Source organism: Mobula hypostoma, chromosome 12 (assembly GCF_963921235.1).
Source record: "Mobula hypostoma chromosome 12, sMobHyp1.1, whole genome shotgun sequence".
Taxonomy (NCBI): domain Eukaryota; kingdom Metazoa; phylum Chordata; class Chondrichthyes; order Myliobatiformes; family Myliobatidae; genus Mobula; species Mobula hypostoma.
This window is the reverse complement of record NC_086108.1, coordinates 96,807,782-96,823,678: the sequence shown is the minus strand read 5'-3', so window position 1 is coordinate 96,823,678 and position 15,897 is coordinate 96,807,782. Positions and strand designations below refer to the sequence as shown.

Sequence of the window (15,897 nt, the reverse complement as noted above, 5' to 3'; positions counted from 1 at the left end):
CTGGAAGAATTACTGTGGCGACCCACCTTCTAGCACACACGAACCGGCTCACAACAGCGTGCGCAGGCAGAGGGCCGGCCCCAAAAAGGGCGCCAGGCCATCTTCACCAGCAGGGGGCAAATCCCGCGCGCGGAAAGGGTCTGGGAATACGCATTCCCCACAGCAGTCCCGCCCCAGGGAGGGCGGGAACGGGAAGGCTTTAAAGCAGGCCGCAAAGTTTGAATAAATCTCTTTCATCGCAACTCTAACTCACTGACTCCATGTGGTTATTCTAGCGCTGTGTGTAGCACATCGCTACAGTTGGTAACCCCGACGGCCCAAACGACATTTGGACCAGAGATGACCGACGCCGCATCTGTTCACGCAGTTTCGTTAAAACTGCCAAGCTTCTGGATGCTGCGACCCCATTTATGGTTCAAACAAACAGAAGCTCAATTCCACATTCAGCAGATAACCTCGGAGTCCACTCGCTACTACTACGTGCTGAGCTCCCTCGACCAGGAGACAGCTGCACAAGTTGAGGAGTTTATACAGTCGCCCCCGCAGGACGGCAAATACACAGCATTCAAAGCCCTACTCATAAGGACTTTCGGACTCTCATGGCGCGAACGAGCACGCCGCTTAATGCACCTGGATGGTTTGGGAGACAGGCCGCCGTCAGCATTAATGAACGAGATGCTGGCCCTGGCTGAAGGACACAAACCCTGCCTCATGTTTGAGCAGGCGTTCCTAGAGCAACTGCCCGAGGACATATGCCTGCTGCTGTCCGACGCAGATTTCAGTGACCCCCGGGAAGTGGCGGCCCGAGCAGATGTGCTGTGGAATGCCAGGAAAGAGAGAGGGGCGCCCATCGCACAGATCACCAAGCCGCGTGCCCAACGACAGACCAAACCCGCCGCTGCAGACCACCCTGCAAATTCCCGGGAAACGCCAGGGCCAGCCGCCGCTGATGGCTACGGCGGCTGGCCATTAGGACAGCCTCCTGTACGTCTGGGACAAGCAGTCGGGACGCCGCTTTTTGGTCAACACTGGAGCGGAGATCAGCGTCTTACCTCCAACGAGTTATGATACCCGCAACAGAGAACCGGGACCCACCCTGAGGGCCGCAAATGGCAGCACAATACGAACCTACGGCACCCGCACGGTGCGGCTACAGTTCAGCTCCAGCCGGTTCACATGGGACTTCACACTGGCCGCCGTGGCCCAACCACTCCTGAGGGCGGATTTTCTACGAGCCCACAGCCTGCTGGTCGACCTGCAAGGGAAACGATTAGTCCACGCCAAGACTTTTCAAACGTTCTCCCTGGGTGAAGCACAGTTGCCAGCCCCACACCTGGACTCCATCACGCTGTCCGACGACGAATTCACCAGAGTCCTGGCGGATTTCCCATCAGTACTGACACTGCAGTTCACGGCAGCCATGCCCAGACACAGAGTACAGCACCACATCCCGACCCAGGGACCACCCCTCCACGCCCGTGCTCGAAGGCTTCCCCCGGACAAGCTCCGACTGGCGAAGGAGGAGTTCAAGAAGATGGAGGAATTGGGGATCATACAACGTTCCAACAGCCCATGGGCCTCCCCCCTTCACATGGTGCCCAAGGCAACGGGGGGCTGGAGATCATGCGGTGACTACCGTAGACTGAACGAAGCTACAACGCCAGACCGCTACCCTGTGCCGCACATTCAAGACTTCGCAGCAAACCTACACGGCGCAAGGATCTTTTCCAAGGTAGACCTCGTCCAGGGATACCACCAAATCCCTGTACATCCAGACGACATCCCCAAAACAGCACTTACCACCCTGTTCGGACTTTTCGAATTCCTCCGAATGCCGTTTGGGCTAAAGAATGCCGCACAGACTTTCCAGCAGCTAATGGACGTGGTGGGACGCGACCTGGACTTTGTATTCATCTATTTGGACGACATCCTCAGAGCAAGCAGTAGTCGGCAGGAGCATCTGTCCCACCTCCGCCAGCTCTACTCCCGCCTGAGCGAATTCGGCCTTACAATCAACCCAGCCAAATGCCAGTTCGGACTCGACACCATCGACTTCCTGGGCCACAGGATTACTAAAGATGGGGCAAACCCGCTGCCCGCCAAGGTAGACGCGGTCCACAACTTCCCCCGAGCCAACACAATCAAAGGCCTGCAGGAATTCGTGGGTATGGTGAATTTCTACCACCGTTTCCTCCCCTCAGCAGCCCGAACCATGCGCCCCCTGTTCACTCTAATGTCGGGTAAGGGCAAGGACATTACCTGGGACGAAGAGGTTGCGACCGCTTTCGTTAAAACCAAAGAAGCCTTGGCAAATGCCGCGATGCTAGTGCACCCCAAAACAGACGTTCCTACTGCCCGCACGGTGGACGCATCCAACATAGCAGTCGGTGGAGTGCTGGAACAACCCATCGAGGGTCGCTGGCAACCCCTGGCGTTCTTCAGCAAACACCTACGACCACCTGAACTCAAATACAGTGCTTTCGACCGGAAGCTATTGGCACTATACCTGGCAATCCGGCATTTCAGGTACTTCTTAGAAGGTAGGCCCTTCACCACGTTCACAGACCACAAATCGCTTACCTTTGCGTTCACTAAGGTGTCCGACCCCTGGTCGTCCCGCCAGCAGCGACATCTGTCCTACATCTCTGAGTACATGACGGACATCCGGCATGTCTCTGGAAAGAACAACGTCGTGGTGGACGCACTTTCCAGACCTACCATACAGGCCCTGTCCCAGGGGGTGGACTATGCAGCGCTGGCAGAGGCACAGCAAGCAGACACTAAGATCCCCAGTTACAGGACTGCAGTCTCCGGTTTACAGCTTCAAGACCTCCCTGTAGGCCCAGGTGAGAGGACCCTACTATGTGACGTAGCTACCGGCCAACCCCGCCCCGTCGTCCCAGCAGCCTGGCGCCGGCGGGTTTTCGAGTCCATTCACAACTTAGTGCACCCCTCCATCAGGACAACCGTCCGGCTGGTCTCCAACAGGTTCGTGTGGCATGGACTTCGTAAGCAGGTCAGTGAATGGGCCAAAACGTGCATGCAGTGCCAAACGGCCAAGGTGCAGCGGCATACCAAGGCTCCGCCGCAGCGGTTCGAACGCACCCGCCGGAGGTTCGACCACATCCATGTGGATATCGTGGGGCCCCTGCCAGTATCACGAGGAGCGCGGTACCTACTAACTATGATAGACCAGTTCACCAGATGGCCAGAGGCAGTCCCACTCACTGACACCACCTCCGAATCCTGTGCCCGAGCACTGATCGCAACCTGGGTAGCCCGCTTCGGGGTACCGGCCCACATTACCTCCGACAGAGGCGCCCAGTTCACCTCCAGCCTGTGGTCGGCTATGGCCAACCTTTTAGGATCGCAGCTACACCACACAACTGCCTACCACCCACAGTCGAACAGACTAGTGGAGCACTTTCACCGTCACCTGAAATCGGCTCTCATGGCCTGCCTGGAGGGGCCTAACTGGGTGGACGAGCTTCCCTGGGTCCTGCTCGGAATCCGCACGGCGCCCAAGGAGGATCTGCACACCTCGTCGGCCGAGTTGGTGTACGGTGCACCCCTGGTAGTCCCAGGAGAGTTCACACCAGCCCCAAGGGGGCAAGAGGAAGAACCCACAGCAGTCCTGGACAGACTACAGGAGAGGCTCGGTAACCTGGCCCCCATCCCCACTTCACAGCACGGACAGAGCCCGACCTGCGTACCCAAAGACCTGCAGAACTGTAAGTTTCTTTTTGTACGACGGGGCGGACACCAGGCACCGCTACAGCGGCCCTACGAGGGGCCGTTTAAGGTGATCAGGAACAACGGGTCCACGTTCGTGCTAGACATTGGGGGGAGAGAGGAGGTTTTCACAGTGGACCGACTCAAACCGGCCCATGTGGACTTGGCGCAGCCGGTCCAGGCTCAGGCACCGCGGCAGACCACCCAAACAGAGGCCGATCCAGACTGTGGACATTGGGGGAGGTATCGCCGGTTCTGGGGGGGCGGGGGGGATTATGTGGTGACCCACTTTCTGGCACCCGCGAACCGGCTCACAACAGCACGCGCAGGCAGAGGGCCGGCCCCAAAAAGGGCGCCAGACCATCTGCACCAGCAGGGGGAAAATCCCACACGTGGAAAGGATCTGGGAATATGCATTCCCCACAGCAAGCCCACCCCAGGGAGGGTGGGAACGGGAAGGCTTTAAAGCAGGCCGCGAAGTTTGAATAAATCTCTTTCATCGCAACTCTAACTCACCGACTCCGTGTGGTCATTCTAGCGCTGTGTGTAGCACACCGCTACATTACCAGTATTCTTTTCTCCAACACCAATTACAACCCCTTTCTACTCTAAGTTACTGAAATTAGTACTTTTTTTAATGTTGTTATTTAAAATGTTTTCAGCTGCTAAGATCAAACCCAGAACCAATCCCTAATGCACACTTCTACTTAGGCAGACAACAATCTATTACTACACTCTGGCTTCTCCCACTAAACCAGTGGTTCCCAAACTTTTTGGGGTTACTGCCCCCTTCGCTCCCAGACCATGTCCCCAGTGACCCCTCTCCCTTTGACTTTTACATAAAAACTCTGAAGAATTCTGATTTACAATGCACAGTGAATTTTAAGTAGTGACAAATAATTGCATAAGTTATTCAAATTCATTTGACGCTACAAATAAAATGTTTTTAACTGTAATAAAATAAAATTTTAAAGTGTGCATTAGCACTACTTCATTGTTTTGTCATCTTTCAATGTGATGGATGAGCTTGGTACAGTGATATCAGCTTCTCGACATCAGACTAAATGTACTTGAGAGTCTCAGGTCACCACGTTCTGAAATTTGAGGTCTGTTTTGTTGCCTTGAAAGAAGTTGGGCGACTGCACTGAAACCACACTCCACTAAATATGATGTTCAAAAGGGAATAAAGAACATCTTTGAACTTTTTCCCCACAGTGCAGGATAACGGTCAGAGATTTACTTCTGCAAGCAAAAATCTTGATATGATTTTTGTGACCTCAAACTCATTTTCTAGCAAGATCAGTACTTCCTCCATCATTCCTGTCTATTCCTCATCACAAGAAAGAGAAAATCTGCAGATGTAGGAAATCCAAGCAACACACACAATTTGCTGGAGGACCTGGCCTGCTGAGTTCCTCCAGCATTTTGTCAGTGTTGCCCCTCATTACAAGTGTCAGTAATGGATTTATTACCCAATCTGGAATTTGGATCAAGAGAGGCTCCTGAAATCTCTGACTTGTCTGTCTGCCATCCGATTTCTGAATGGACATTGAACCCATGAATACTACTACCTCACTACTTTTTTTTAATTTCCTTTTTTGACGAGTTATTTAACTATTATATATTGAGGTACCGTAATTCAGTTTTTTTTCTCTGTTACTGTACTGCTGAACACATTTTACGACATATGCCAGTGATTCTGATTCCGAGTTTACTCAAGTGGGCACAGTACAGGCAGTCCCCAGGTTATGAACGAGATCCGTTCCCAAGTCTGTCTTTAAGTCGAGTTTGTTGTAAGTCGGAACAGGTACGTATGGTTCTTATCTGGCATCAGTTAAAACGACTGAACCAACCCCTACTCACAACAAATTCTTCATCACACGTGCAGCTTTTAAATCACTGAAAAGACTTCGAGCCTTTTCTTGCACTAAAGTAAGGCTAATAGGCATATTACGTTGACTTTGATCATCTAACCAAATTATCAATAGCCTTTCCATTTCAATAATTAAACCACTGCATTGCTTAGTAATAATTGTAGCTTTCATCAGGGCAGAGCCTTTCACATGCTCCATTATTCTCACATTATCCTTTTAATTTGTTCCGATCGTTGACTGACTGTAGCCTAGCGCTTTTCCAATGACCAGTGGCGTTGTCACCTCTTTCTGATTACTTTATTATTTCCACTTTATTTTCAATCGCGATCGCTTTCCTTTTCTTTGATGCATCACCAGCACTTGCATTGGATTTTCGCTTTGGAGGCATGGTTACAAGGGTAAATAAGAGAAAAATTCAAGCCAAATACGAAGTTATACACTCAACACAGTGTTAACGGCAACGTGATCCAACTTAAAATGGCAGACAGCGTTCTCCTTCCTCAAGCTAATGAACCGCTGAAGCCGCGCAATGTTTTCATGACAGTCACAAAGTTTTAATATAATAGGCTTTATGGTAGTCCGTTCGTAAGTACGAGCTGTCCGTAAGTCAGACGTACTCAACCCGGGGACTTACTGTATACATGAAGATCTTCTGGCGATCCCAGTTTAAGATAGCGCTGGTGAAACACAGCGACAACTTACTGGCAGCAAACAAAATTACTAACTTCTTTATTAATCACACTTTTTCTGGAAAAAGATCACTGCAATCAATAACCTGTAACTTTCCTTTCGAAGCTGAGCTTTTGAAACGACCTTAAAACCTGGCATTTTCATGGTGTGAACTGAAGTCTGAAAGTTCATGACATTTGCAGTGTGGCATCTGCAGGGTGAATTGGGGTAGCAGGACCCAGGCCCGAGGGCATATCAAAGTGGTAGGCTGGGGTCTGAGTGCAAGGAACGAGCCAAGGTTTAGCCAATTTAAGTGCCGGGCCGCATTAAAAGGTCAGGGTGCCTGGGCTGGAAGAGAGGGGCAGGCTGGTGTTCAGCTTGCTGCTCAGCAAAGTTTACTAATCTCTACACTGAACTGAGGCTATGGCCTGCAACTAACTGACACCTGGACTGACTGCAGTGATGACTGGCTTTGTGACTGTAAACTCATTTTTGTGAACTTTAGTTCTGAATGATATTGGCTTACTTTTTATTGTTCGCACAATTTGTTCTATCTTTCTTGCTTGATGGTGTTTTTTTTTATTATTGGGTTTCTTTGCTTTATGGTAGCCTGTATGGAGATGAATCTGAAGGTTATATATAGTATACATACTTTGACAAGAAATGTACTTTGAACTTTGGTCATCTTCCTTTCGCTTCCAACTCAGAGCTCAGAAATTGGAAAAGGCTGCGATGGCTAATATTACACCTAAATAGGGCTAACTTGGACAGAAGTGTAGAGATGACTGATTTGATTTTGATAAGGTTCACATTGTTTCCTTGCAATTGAAGATTGATTTCATTAAACTCTGCCAATAATTCTGCCAAATAAGCAATGTCATGCCTAATATTCTTAAGTTAATTACTGACTGAAGCATTCAAGTCTTCAAAGAATTATAGCAGAGTCTCAAGAAGTGCATAAATGTGTTTCAAGCAGTTTCTTTTTGAGAGGTATCTGATGTCTGTGTGCAACAGTAAGCATTAAAGCTGCATCGATATGTTGGGTCCAGTTTATATCTTCGGAGATATTGACACCCAAGAACTTGAAATTGCTCACTCTTTCTAATTCTGATTCCTCTATGAGGACTGGTATGTGTTTCCTTGTCTTAGCCTTTCTAAAGTCCAAAATCAGTTCTTGGGTCTTAATGACATTGAGTTCAAGGTTGCTGCTGCACATCAAGAAGAATGTGCAATTATCGCAGCTGTCTCTGCAATTTTGTGGTGTGTAGTTTGGGAGTTGCATTATGGATGAGGTGCCAGAAGACTGGAGGATAGCTAATATTATTCAGTGGTTTAAGGAAGATTCTACGAATAATATGGGAAATCATTGGCTGGTGAGTTGGACGTCACTTGTGGGTAAATTAATGGAAGATATTCTAACAGACAGCACATACAAGTATTTGGATAGACAGGACTTGATTAGGGATAGTCAACATGGCTTATGCATGGTAGGTAATGTCTAACTAAACAAATTGTTTTTTTGACAAGGTTACCATGAACGTTGATGAAGGGAAGGTTGTGCATTTGGACTTCAGCAAGGCTTTTGACAAAAAGTCCCACATGGGAGGTTGGTCCAGAAGGTTAAGTTGCTTAGTGCTCATGATGAAATGGCCAATTGTATTCAATGTTGGTTTATGCAATATCACCCCCTTGGGGGTGGTGGGAGTTTTTTAAGGGAGCAACAAAGATAAATGGAGTAGTGGGAGGGGGTGCTTGGGAACAAGGGGAACAGCTGAGGGATTACAGGCTTAATTTAAGAAATGAATTACTTATACAATCATTTGATCCTGAGTGCCTCACAATTGGTTACAATGATGATCACCTCATCTCTTGCTGTTCTCCTAGATTTTGCTTGAAGCATATTATAACTGTGAAAAGCAATGTGATACTTCTGTATTTGACATATCATGAGAAATCTGGACTGAAGAAATCGTGTTATTTCTGGGCCCCGCCCATGCATTATTGCCATTCATTACTGTAGTACAGTGTTGGTACGCTTCCCAGACTGTAATCATACAGTGATGCAATTGCTATGAATTAGGGTATGGTGTTCAATGGGGTAAAATTCAGAATCTACAAGTGGTCTTGACTGCATTTCTCTAACTCACAGCCGAACCGAGGTATCTGCCCACCTTTATATGCCTTCAGACAGAGTCAGATTTTGCCTGAGCTATGAAGATGTCATCATTTTTCTCCTTATTGATCACAACACTTGAAGTTGGACTTTAACGATATACAATTGGCTGTGGTCGCTAATCCATAATGAAAATGGCAGAAGCAGACCAAATGAAAAAGTGTAGACAGTAGAGTGTGGAATATCTGAAATAAGGATTTATATCAGCTCCAACGCATCTGTTGTGTGAAAACGTTTTTTCAAATGAGGCACTGAAACCGTCCAGGATCCTTGATCATTTGAAGAGAATACGCTCTGATAAAGCAAACTTGGCTTATTTTCAGTCACTTTGTGAAAACTTTTAGAAATGGAAAATACTTCAAAACATGTTTGCCAGTTCTTCACAACAAAATTGCAATGTTTTGCATGTTTCATGCAAAGAAGATATGACAGATAGCAATCTAACTGGCTGCATCACCAACTGGTATGGGGTGTGGGGGAAGAGGATGACAGCACCCGCTTGAAGAAAGCTGCAGAGAGTTGTAAACTTGGTCAACTCCATCACGGGTACCAGCCTCCATAGTATCGAGAACATCTTCAAAGAACGATGTCTCAAAAGGGCTGTGTCCATCATTAAGGACCCCCATCACCCAAGACATGCATTGTTCTCATTGCTACCAACAGGAAAGGAGGTATAGAAGCATGAGAGCACACACTTAACGATTCAGGAACAGCTTCTTCCCTTCTGCCCTCTGTTCTCTGAATGGACATTGAACCAATGAACACTGTTCTCTGTTTTTGCACTACATATACACACACACACTGAAATTCACAATTTTTTTCTACTGTTATGTATTACATTGTATTGCCGCTGCAAAGTCAACTTATTTCACGACATATGCCGGCAATATTAAAACTTATTCTGATTCTGAAAAAATAAAAAATAAAAATAAGCCCAACCAGTGCAATATGGTATTTCAACTGCTTAAAGTTTATACTGTATATCCACTGCACTTAAATGTGCAATGTCTTAAGACATGTTTTGTTTTGCCTAAGAGTGTACTTTCTTTTTTAAATCTTTAAATAGATGGTACTGCCTATACAAATCTCCTGTCCATTCTGGTAACTTGCCTTTGACATTATGTTGTGTCTGGCAGTCACCTATTTGTTATGCTTAAAAAAGTAAGAAAATTTGCCGCTAGAATAACAAATTCTACACTTCCCATTTTATAGAGAGTACAAACTGAAAGAGATTAAAAAATTACTGAATACAAGAGAATTTTTTTAAATTCAGCTTTGGAACCCATACAACTACTCACAATGACATGTTCTATTAAAGTCTTCCATTAACAAAAATGAAGAGTTCTAGCATATTAAACATTTAGAATTGCATTATGTTCATAGCGTCTTCCCACCCCCCCCCCATTTATTTTTCAGAACACAGACATCACAGACAAGAATGAGTCATTTTCATAAACTGCTATTGGGTAGGATTTAGACCCAGTAATGATAAAGGATCTGCAATAGATTTCTAAGTTGGAGGGGAACCTGCAGGTGGCAGCATTCCCATGCAACCACTATCCTTATAGAAATCGACAGTACAGACTGTGTTACAATCATAAGAACTTTGACTAGGGTAGATACAGGAAAGGTGTTCCCACTTGAACAAGATAAATCCATTAGGGAATTTAAAAACTGCCTTCCATCAACTTAGAATAGTCAACAATAAATCAGTGGGGAATTCCAGAAATTTTGGTAAGAATGGAGAGTGCATTGTTAGCTGAGACAAATAAGCAGGCCTGATTTAGAGGGAGTGAAAAAAAGTAAAGGGCCAACAAACATGGTTGGGTTAGATGAAGGATTGTGTGAGCATGGAACAGATTAGTCTCCCCATATAGTCTTCCTATATCATAGACTTGATGAAACTAGATGCTCTTTATAAAATATTTATTATTTAGAGATACGTCATTGAACAAGCCCTTCCAACTACCGAACCTCGCTGCCCAGCTTAGCCTAATCGAAGGACAATTTACAATGACCAATTAACTGACTAACTGGTACATCTTTGGACTGTGGGAGGAAACAGGAGCACCCAGAGCAAACCCATGTACACACAAAAATGAAGTACAAATTTTCTTACAGAGGATGCCAGAATTGAACTCCTACTGTCCAAGCTGTAATCGTATCGTGCTAAATATTAGACTATCATGAGGCCCAATTTATCACTTAGTTTCCCCTTTATTAGTATCTTCCAGTGTAACACTCAAATTAAATTGTGAACAAAAAATAAGTTAAGCATACATAGAAATATGAAAAAAAGGAAAATGATGTAAACAAAGCACTTACAAATGTGAATTATCACGTAAATTATTCTCTTACTTTTTCTTCAATCACTTTCTTTTCCTATCATTTCTCACTCTCTTGTGAATGTGCATACATCTTCTTTTATTCAGCAGTTATTTCTCAGTAACCCGTTAGATGTACTGAGCTGTTTTCCCAATTGCAATGAATTCATCTGCAACTAATAAACCTTGAAACATTTCAACTAAATTCAGTTTGAATAACAACCTCTTCCATAGAATCACTTGCATCTTAAAATATTTCTCTTGCATTACTAATAAAATAAATAATATTCACATCCTGAAGTCAAAAATTGACATTAGCTTCAGGGTCTAAAATTAATTCATTAGTTTGCTTACACAGAATACTCTGGAGTTTCTGAATTGTAAGTGACTGTAATATGGGGAAATCCAGCATGTAATGCAGACATTTTTATTTGCATAATGACTGCACTGGAATAGTTAATAATGGTTCCCAAATGGGATAAATTATCTGGAGTACAAAATGTGAAAGATACTGCTTGGTGTGTGTATGTGTACATACATTATGTTCTTCTACTGGATTCTATCTTGGATAACTGTGAACAATATAATGGAATACAATACGTTCACCACTGCAACTGCTGTATTTTTGTTGCAATCCAGTCATGTTGAAATGTGTCAGTTCTTCAAGATTTTTCCCCAATTTCTTAATCTGTGTACCCTGATGCTCAAGTGACAATCAATGTATGGCACAAGAAAATAAAAGCATTCTGATCAGCAAGGTTGTAATGTACTGTTGGTTGACTTAAAAAATGTTGTTCATGCAATCCCAGTCAATGCTGTACCTGTTTTCTTAGTAAATTTACTGTTACTAACCAAATGGAATCCTCTGCAACACAACTTAAAGTAAAGCTGTCCATATATGACAAAAAGACCTAAATCAGTCATGATCTTTCCCAGACATTCTAATTGTAGTGCTTTAAGTCTGCTCAGTAAATTAAAAAATGACTCCTCAAATCAAAAACAGTGACTTAAGACTTTAACCAATTTCCCCCGGGATCAATAAAGTATGACTATGATTATGACTATTGTACAGCCGTTAAATCAACTGCACAACTGTCATTTGATAGCAGATTGAATCAGGGGTCAGAATTTGAACAGGGAAGTTATAAGACTATGTTGAAAGAGATTTGAAGCTCACCTCTGTTGTATCCCTAAATGGAACAATATTTTGAAGGCCTCTATTTGATTTTTCTCACATCTCTGTCTGCTATATTTTCCCAACTTCATCATTCTAGAGTAAAGAATTTGCTCTCAACAATGACTTTAAATATGCCTCAACATTTACTATGTTATTTGTAAGTTAGTTTTGAACCTGCAACATACTTTTGCACTTGGAATCCAATTTCCAAAGCCAATAACCATCTCTCTGTAGCTTAAAGGTGACATAGATTTATTAAGGGTAGCGAAGAAATATATACAGTAAAACGAGCTGCTGTCCTCAGGTTATTATGCTGGCAATGTTTGCATTTATTTCCATGTAATCAGACTTTATAACATTCCTTGCAAGAGAAATAAAATCCAACTTAAATGTATAATTATTACATAAATAATATAATTAAAGAGTTAAAATTATGTAGTTAAACTAAAGTTGCCAATAGAAACATGCGCATCGAAAGTAAATATGCATACAAAAATAATATTCCAGATAGCTCTCCTGAAGTAGGGATGTATTGTTGCCCAATATGTAAATATATTTGACTATAATGTTCTAATGTTTCAACATACACTATATATTGTTCTTTATAGTCTAGGGTAAAACTGCATTGATCATTTTCATCTCCAACTCTGAAGCAACCTACATTTAGCTTGACCAAGGGGAAAAGCACTGCATTGTGAGATTAATGCCACCAACTTTTAATGATCTTGCATCTTGTTAATCTTCACAGCAAAACAAAGTTGAACAGTGAACTAGGGTCAATTGAATTGATAAGGTACAATCTATGGAAAAACTGGTATCCAAGGGATGAAGCCATTTTCCCAACAGCATTACCCATATTGACTGCAACCTTACTTGTCACCACTGATTTTTTTAGACAGATAATCTTATGCCACTTCACAGTAGTGGTGCATCCAAGTTCCTGAGTAATATGATTGGAGCTCCTTCTTTAGTTTCAAGATTACGTTATGGCACACTAGGTGGTGACAGAGAGTTTAAAACTTAAACAGGAAACTGTACAGTGTAAACTGTCCAGGAAGCTTAGTTTACTGGTACAAAAACTGCTCTTTCATGCAATTATTGGCAATTCAAATAGTGTTAAATGGCATTTGAGAAAACAGCCTGCACCAGAGAATCAAATGATGTAACAATTCAGCCCAAGATTTTCAAAATCATTCTTGTCGTATCTTCATATTCTATTCCCCAATTCTTAAATTTGTGTAAATTCAAAGCAAACTCTCTTGCAGATGGACTTCCTATCAAAAGCATTTACACACATTTTCAAGCATAAATGTTAAACAATTACACTTGAAAATGTACTGCTTTTCAAGTATAATTATTTAACATTTGCCTAAATACAAGATGCTCTCATATAGGCTTAATTCAACTGTTTTAGTACCTCATGGAATTACAGATAGCAGTCATCAAAATTTTCTAGCTAGCACTGAAGTAACATCTCCCATTAACTGATTATTGCAATGTTCAATCTAATACTTCAGTGCTGCTTTGTGGGCCACTGTATGTTCACACTAGACAATAAGCTTAGAACCTTTTCCTTTGGAGCTCCTTATCCAACATTACATGTTGTTATAACTTAAAGGGAGTTTAAAAGCCAAAGTAGATTAATTGAGTCATTGAGCATTACAGTACAGAAACAGGACGTTCGATGCATTTTAGTCTGTGCCAACCTGTTTTTGCCTAGTCCTATCTACCCACACACAGACCAGAATCTTCCATACCCCACTCATCCAAGTACCAAATAAGGGAAGTTTTTACGTGGCATGATCATGTCTGCCTGCTACATACAGATAGATACATCAGATTAAGGTTAAACAAAGTAACGCACACAAAATGTTAGAGGAATTCAGCAGGCCAGTCAGCATCTATAGAAAAAGTATAGTCAACATTTCGGGCCGCAACCCTTCAGCAGAATTGGAGAAAAAATATGAGGAGTAGAGTTAAAAGGTGGGGGGGGGGGCGGAGAAACAGAAGGTGATGGGTGAAACCAGGAGGGAGTGGAGGGATGAAGTTAAGAGCTGAGAAGTTGATTGGTGAAAGAGATACAAGGCTGGGGGGGGCGGGGAGAAGAGTCTGATAGGTGGGGATAGAAGGCCATGGAAGAAGGAAAAGGGGGGGGAGGAGCAGCAGAGGGAGGCAATGGGCAAGCAAGGAGATAAGGTGGGGGGGGGGAGAAAGAGATGGAGAATAGTGAAGGGGTGGCAGGGTGGGGCATTACCAGAAGTTTAAGAAATCAATGTTCATGCCATCAGGTTGGAGGAATATAAAGGGCTTGTTCCTCCAACCTGAGTGTGGCCTCATCACAACAGTGGAGGAGGTCATGGATAGACATTTCAGAATGGGAAGTGGAATTAAAATGGATGGATACCAGGAGATCCCACTTTTTCTGGTGGATGTAACAAAGGTGCTCAGTGAAGTGGTTTCCCAATCTACATTGATCTCACCAACATACAGGAGGCCACACCAGGAGCATCGGACACAGTATTTAACCCCAACAGATTCACAGGTGAAGTGTCACCTCACTTGGAAGGACTGTTTGGGGCTCTGAATGTCAAGTGAGGAAGGAGGTGTAGAGGCATGTGTAATACTTGTTCCACCTGCAAGGATAAGTGCCAGGACGGAGATCAGTGGGGACGGATGAATGAAAAAGGGATGGGGGAGAAGAGGGAAAGATGTGTTTGGCGGTAGGATCCCGTTGGAGGTGGCGGAAGTTTAATTATGTGCTGAATGTGGAGGCTGGTGGGTGGTAGGTGAGGACAAGATGGACTCTATCCCTGGTATGGTGGCCGGAGGATGTGGTGAGAGCAGACATGCGTGAAATGGAAGAGATGTGGTTGAGGACAGCATTGATGGAGGAGGAAGGGAAGCCCCTTTCTTTGAAAAAGGAGGACACCTCCTTTGTTCTGGAATGAAAAGCCTCATCCTGAGAGCAGATGCAGCAGAGACAGAGGAATTGAGAGAAGAGGATGGTGTTTTTACAAGTAACAGGGTCGGAAGAGGTATAGTCCAGGTAGCTGTGAGAGTCCGTGGGTTTATAATAGACATCAGTAGATAAGCTGTCTCCAGAGATAGAGACAGATAGATAGATCGAGAAAGAGGAGGGTGGTGTCGGAAACAGACCAGGTGAATTTGAGGGCAGGGTGGAAGCTGGAAGCAAAGCGGATGAAGTTGACAAGTTCTGCATGGGTGCAGGAAGCAGAACCAATGCAGTCGTCGATGTAGAGTAGGAAAAGTGGGGGACGGCCACCAGCGTAGGCTTGGAGTGTTCCATGCAGCTGACAAAAAGGCAAGCATAGCTGAGACCCAGGCAAGTGCCCATGGCTAAGGACAAGTTCTGCCAAATGGAGTAGAGTAGTGGTGGAGGGGAACTGGTTGGTGGTTTGTTCTGATGTCCAGAAAGAAATGGAGAGCTTTGAGATCTTCCTGGTGGTTGTGGGGGAGGGAGTTGTATAGAGACTGGACATTCATAGCAAAAATATGATAGGGACGGGGCCAGGGAACTTGAAATCATTGAAAAGATCCAGAGCGTGTGAAGTGTTACAGATGTAGGAAGGGGCTGAACTAAGGGGGGATAAAACAAGAGTCGAGCCATGCAGAAATGAGTTCAGTAGGGCAGAACCAAGCTGAAACAATGGGTCTACCTGGACAAGAGGTTTGGGGATATTAGGTAGGAGGTAGAAATGTGAGGTGCAGGGTGTGGGAACTCTGAGGTTGGTGGCAGTGGATGGGAGATCCCAAGTGCTAATAATGTCGGTGATGGTGTGGCGGACAATGGCCTGGTGACTCTTAGTGGGGTCCTGTTCGGGGGTCAAGTAAGAGCATGTGTCTGAGAGTTGCTGGGTCTCAGCAAGGTGGAGGTCAGTACACCAGACTACTACAGCACCCCCTTTATCTGCGGGTTTGATGGTGAGT

General features: G+C 44.6%; 1 protein-coding gene across 4 annotated transcripts in view; it reads right to left on the bottom strand.

The window, feature by feature from the left end:
- Positions 1 to 15,897, bottom strand: part of LOC134355025 (zinc finger protein 644-like) — a 143,859-nt gene that overhangs the window by 89,762 nt on the left and 38,200 nt on the right. The window lies entirely within an intron of this gene.